We start from the raw sequence: 5,911 nt of genomic DNA on the forward strand, positions 1-5,911 counted from the left end.
GGGCTGAGGGACAGCGGCTCGGACAAGCGCCTCTCTCCCCTCGGAAGACCGCTCCTCCGAGTTCTCGGGCGCGCAGGAAAACACGCCCCAGTGGCCCGGGCCTCTGCCTTTCCAGATGGGTTCCTGCAAGGGGACACGTCCTCCAAGCTCCAGCCCCGCAAGTCAAGTGGCACGCGGCCGGACGCTGGCCCCGGGGCCCACGGGACGGGACGCAGAGGGACGCCAGGGTGAAGGCGCCAGGGCCCACCACCGTTCGCTCTGCTGCCTCAGCCTGCCCTGCCTGGGCCTTCTGCCGCGGGGCAGTCTCTCCCCGGGCCAGGCCCAACGGCTCCGTCCTTCTGGACGCTCTTGGCTCCCTCCTGCACTTGAGCAGGCCTAGCGGGACATCCTTCCTGCCCCGTGGACTCCCACAGGCTCCCTTGTCCCAAGCTAGCTGCCGGAGCCATCTGTCCACTCCTGATGACAGACCAAAGACCCGAGTATCCCCAGAGCACACTAGCGGGGACGGTGCAGTGCCCCGAGACGCAGATGACCACGGGGGGACGGGCACAGCTCCGAGACGATGGCCGGTGGCTGGGGACATGGGCACAACAGGGAGGGGGAGCAGGGCTGAACTGGAGGGCAAGTGGCTTGGGCCTGGCTTTGCATCAGTTGAGGCTCGCCTCACCGGCCAGCCTGGATACGGGCCCCGCCGGGTGCCCCACGGGCTGGCCGCTGCCCGTCTGCGTTCTTCCCTGGGCGGACAAGGAACATCTCAGCTCTGCCCACCACCGCCGTCAATGGCTGCTGAGAGCCTGGGCTGGGAGCAGTCCCTCACAGGGGCGCACCGTGGACAAGGGGCCACCTGGGCCGGTCCGCCCCTGGCACCTAAGGGAAGGGGCACCAGGCAAACTGCCCACAGCCCTGGGTCCCGTGCTCTGAGCCCTGGGCCCGGGCTCCCCGGCGCAGTCTCCCGCTGGTCCCGCCCAGACATGGCCGCCACCAGGCTCCCGAGCCGGGGCTTCCTGTACAGGGCCCGCCAGGCGTCTGCCTGATGGCCTCGGCCTGACGCCTCTCCCTGGCACTTCCACGGCCAGACCCGCCACGGGCCACGCTTCCCCCAGGCCTCCAGAGAGAGCTCTGGTCTGTCCGGGTCCGGTCCCCTGTCCCTGCTGGACTCCGACTGCACTCCCAAGCCACTCCTCCCCCGGAAACCCCAGGCAAGGCTTCGCGGAGCGCGAAACAACTTCCTCTGGATGGCAGTGTTGCACCACCAATGCCCACCTGCCCTTCCCCCAGGTCCACTCCCTCCGCCCTTTGCTGAGGCAAAAACGCCAAGCGCTGTCCCATCTGGCTCCAACATGGCGGATGCCACCCTCTTGGCCATCTTGAGGAGGAGCCATCCCACTGCCCTGAGCCTGGCCTCCCTGGCGTCCCCTGGGCCTGCCTTCCTGAACGAAGCTGAAGACTTCACCTGCGATCCCCCTGGCAAGGCACCCGAACCCACCCGTGACCACTGGGGGCTGCGTCAGGGAAAAGATCCACACTGGGCCCAAGGCTGGCTGCAACCGCAGCCCCTGCCTGCCGGACAGGAGACATTCTGACCTGGGCACTCTCACAGGTCACAAGAGGCCATCTTGACCACCAGGTCGAGGGCGACCAGGGTCCCTCGGGCCCAAGCAGGAGAGCAAAGACTCAGGAGACACTGTGAGCCCCTGACGGCCGGCAGGAGCACCGGGCCCTTCTCACTCTGGCAACCCGCGGGGGCTCGGGCGTGCCTAGGTCAGTCAGGCCCAGGCCCAGGTGCCACCCCTAAGACAACCGTTTCCTCACGCCGGCCCTAGGTCCACCTCCGCACATCTCCCACCGGGAGGCTTGCCGTGCAAACCATGTACAGGGGTGCCTGCTTCTGCGGGCTCGTGTGTGCTACGCCGGACGAGGACGAGGCAGAAGTGTTTGGGCCTCCTGCCCCCTGAATCGGTGGAGATCCTCGTGCACCCATTACCGTCACCGTGTCGGGGCACGTTCCAAAGAGGGATAACCCCCTCCCCACAAGTGTGCAAAGAACACACTGCCCGGGAACACTGCTCTGTAGACAAGACACGATAAACACAAGGGACACGGTACAGCCAATCTCGCGGCCTCCCGGCCCACACCTCCCCAACTTGACCCTGAAAATGTCAGTGAAGGATTCCCTCTCACTCACTTTTCCTCTCCCTACGCCGTGTGTGTGTGTGTGTGTGTGTGTGTGTGTGTCTGTCTGTCTCTCTCTCTGTCTCTCTCTCCCTCTCCCATGCGCCACTCTCACTGTGTCAGCCTGTGTGCAGTCAGGGTGTGTGTGTGTGTGTGTGTGTGTGTGTGTGTTTCTGTGTGTATCTGTCTGTGCGCGCAGGAGCACCTCCTGTTTCCTCCGGGACCACACGTCTAGGTATTGCCCCCAAAACAGGACACATGTCATTCAATGGGTTAACTATCATTCAAGCCCCAGTCTCTGGAGCTGGGGCTTCCTGTACACGGCCTGCCAGGTGTTCAGCTGTCCACCTCCCTATACACTCCAGCCCATAATTTCATAGGGACATGTCCTCTAACTTCCTATGTCATTCCTGTTGTTTGATATAGCCTGATTTTGCTTGTGCAGTAGCCTTCTCAGTACAAGACACATACAGAAGGAGCACATTTTTCTCCAGCTGTTATCTCCTTGTACCTCCTAGGTTGGAAGTTCTGTATTTCTCTTTTTCTTCCATGTTTGTCTTTCTCTCTTTTCTGCCTTTTTTTTTTTTCTTTCTGTTAACTGTCTGTCTCCATAACTTTGTGACTGAGACATGGAGGGCTGTACACATTGATGTCATATTTGATAAGCTGTGTTCTAACCCAACGATATGTATATCTTCTTTGCCATTTCCCTTTCAGCCCCAAGGCTATACCACTTAAGTCCAAGAATGGAAACATGTAACTGCATAGCAGTTTTTTAAAGCACATCTTTTGGCCCTGTTTTAAATAGACTCTATCTTATAACATTTTAACAATATATTTTATTTCTATGTTCATCATTAAGCCGCATTCCAATAGGAACTAAGAATACAATGGAAAATCTTCATCATGGTGTACCCCTTAACCTGAAAAGAGATACAATTTATCATTTATTACTTGGCCATGCAAAGGAAGTGCAATACAGGTTCATTACAGTTAGATTTTCTTTTTATCCTATCAAATCAAGTATGTTACAGGCTCCACAGCAATCTTAATCCCATGTTGTCATGTATAAGTAAAGGGAGAGACACCCTTCATTATCAATTATGTTAGATGTTCCTCGTCTTGTAAAGTGTCTGGATCTAGCTATATTGTCCATCTCTTTTTGTAATAGTCAAGTGAGTTCCTAACTCCTTGACTTCACATTGGATTAAAAGGCCCTTTTGTTTGGAAAGCCAAATGCTATGTCAAATATGTGGTCTATCTTCTCTATAATCATCACGTCCTGCAGTGGAAAGAGTACAATGAAACCATGATACTCACAGTTGTGGTAGATACACACATTAGATAGCTTGAGTCAGGGTCTTGGCTCAGGCTTAACAAATAAGGTCTCAGCACCTTTCCCAGTTAACATTAATTTTCAGTATGTTTGTGCAGTAAGTAAAGAAGGGGTAATGTGAAGGTTTCCAGCACCCTTCCAATGAGGTTTACAAGAAAAGTAGGTGCCATTTGATCTAAAGTTTGCAACACTGCACATAACAGAAAACAAAACATTTCAGGTAAATTGGTTTTTTAACTTCTTTTTCTCCAAATTTAACAACTCCGTGCTCGAAAATCCAACACTCATAGTCATCATATTCTTCAAGATGCTTTAACCTTTCTCAGGATTGATGAGAAGCAACAGAGAAAATATTTACACTATTCATTGACACCAATAAAGTTACCGAAATTCTTGACCATTTATGGCATTATCGCTATTTTTTATAGCGTACGTCCACAGATAAATATCCAAATAGGAAATAGAATGAAATCAATTTTAAAATACCAATGGTGAAAGATTACATGCCTAGGAGTAATCTAACAAAAACATGAAAAATCTATATAAGGAAAATTTTAAAGTTCTTGAAGGACAGAAAGGTAGGCAAAGAGTAAAGACAGACTACATTCTTGAATAAAAAGACCTAACCTCATTAATACATCAATTAATCATCAGTTAATCAATGTATCCTGATCACAAGGAAAATACAAAGGACTTTTGAAAGCTCTTTTGTTTTTCATTGTTCATAAGGGAAAATAAACAGGCAGGATTGTCCAGGATAGTTATGACAGTAAATTGCCATTTGGAAAACAGGCTATTCATTAAAGGAAATAAATTGTTCCTTCTCTAGGGCTAAATTCGGGGGAGGCCAGCCACTGAGGTCAGGGCGGCCTTGCGGTTTAATAACCACTCAATCCGCACATAGCGAGCAGCCAGATAGAGCCTCCTCCGGCCACGTGGGTGGTGAGAACCGGAGAGGAGCTAAGGAACCCTCTAGTCCCACCCGCCGCGCCCTCTGGCCACCTTAAAATGTTCCCAGGCCGACAGCGGGGAAGGCCCAGAGAGGTTCTACGTGGAGGTTCTGCCTACACTTGCCAGAGCACAAAAGTCGGGCTGTGGCAAAAACTCAGCACCCAAAACGCGCCGCCAACACCCTTTCCCCCTCAATGCGCGCCGGACGCCCCAGGTGGCCCGTCCGCAGCCACCATTGCCAAGCCGCGCGCTAGCTGCCCACACGCTGGAGGGCAGGGAAGGTCCGAGATCCCACGTCCTCCCGCCGGAGGGAAAGGAAAAGCGGAGGTACCTTCCTGGCCGAGGCCATGCGCCGGCGGGAAAGGCGCGACCCGCTTTCGGTCCTGCAGTCCTACTTCGGAACGTGGGTTGGCTGCCACTGCCTGCCTCCATCACCTCAGCGCCTCCTCCCGGGAGCAGTAGAGGGCAGAAAGGATCCAGGGAGGGGAAGGGTAAGAGAAATCCGGTCTCCTTAATGCCGGCTCCGCCCAGGGGAGGAGTGGGAGAGCCTCAGACTCCCCCAAGTGCATGAAGGGGCGGGGAGAGGTGGGCTTGGGAAAGGCGGGTCAGAAAACTCTCATTCTCGCTAATTGCTGGGGAGAACCTATTTGTCCTTCTTGTTTCCTTTGAATAAGGTCTCTGCTAGCAAGAGGGCAAACGATGACTCTGATAGAACAAAAAATGGGAAAATTTACCGTTCAACATTCGCAAAACTGTTTAGAGGAAAAAGAAGTTTAAATAAGCACACTTCCAAACGGTGTTATAAGTTTGTGTCATTCATATGCGTGAGGTCATTAACAGCCTTAATTGCTCCCTCAGGTGAGAGGCGGTTTCCCAGGGCCAGACACTGCCAGTATCCTATCACCTCCCGCTTTTTGCCGAAGAACTGCTGGGAGCCAGGCCTCTTGTGTGGCCTTCCAGGTGCTGCTGCAGGTGGCGCCCACCCCTCCTAGTCGTAATGTGCTGGGTCCTAAGAAGTGGCAGCCACTGGCAGATTTCCCCTGCCGGGCCAGTGCCCTGGTTTATATCTTCCTTGTTTATATTTCTTTTGAAAAAAAGAACACACTCCTCTTGCAAAATAACGTTCACAGAATGGAGACACCTGTAGGGTATAAGGGAAAATGAAGATAACCCATGATGACACCACTCAGAAAAGAGGGGTGTTAAACTGGGGTGTGTATCCTCCCTGCACCTTGTTCCCTAAGGACAGTAATGGAAGGAGCTCCCAAGGCCCCTGTGCAACCTGCTGGCTATTTGGTTACTAAATAACTGACTGTGAAGATATTTTTATGGACGTTTTTTTATCTCCATTGCTAAAGGTAATCCTGATTTTTTTCAGTAAAAACAAAATCCTCACAAATATAGAAGTGTTTCAAGTTAAAGTTCAGTTACACTGCCCAGATCCACTCCCCC

Source organism: Eulemur rufifrons, chromosome 30 (assembly GCF_041146395.1).
Source record: "Eulemur rufifrons isolate Redbay chromosome 30, OSU_ERuf_1, whole genome shotgun sequence".
Taxonomy (NCBI): domain Eukaryota; kingdom Metazoa; phylum Chordata; class Mammalia; order Primates; family Lemuridae; genus Eulemur; species Eulemur rufifrons.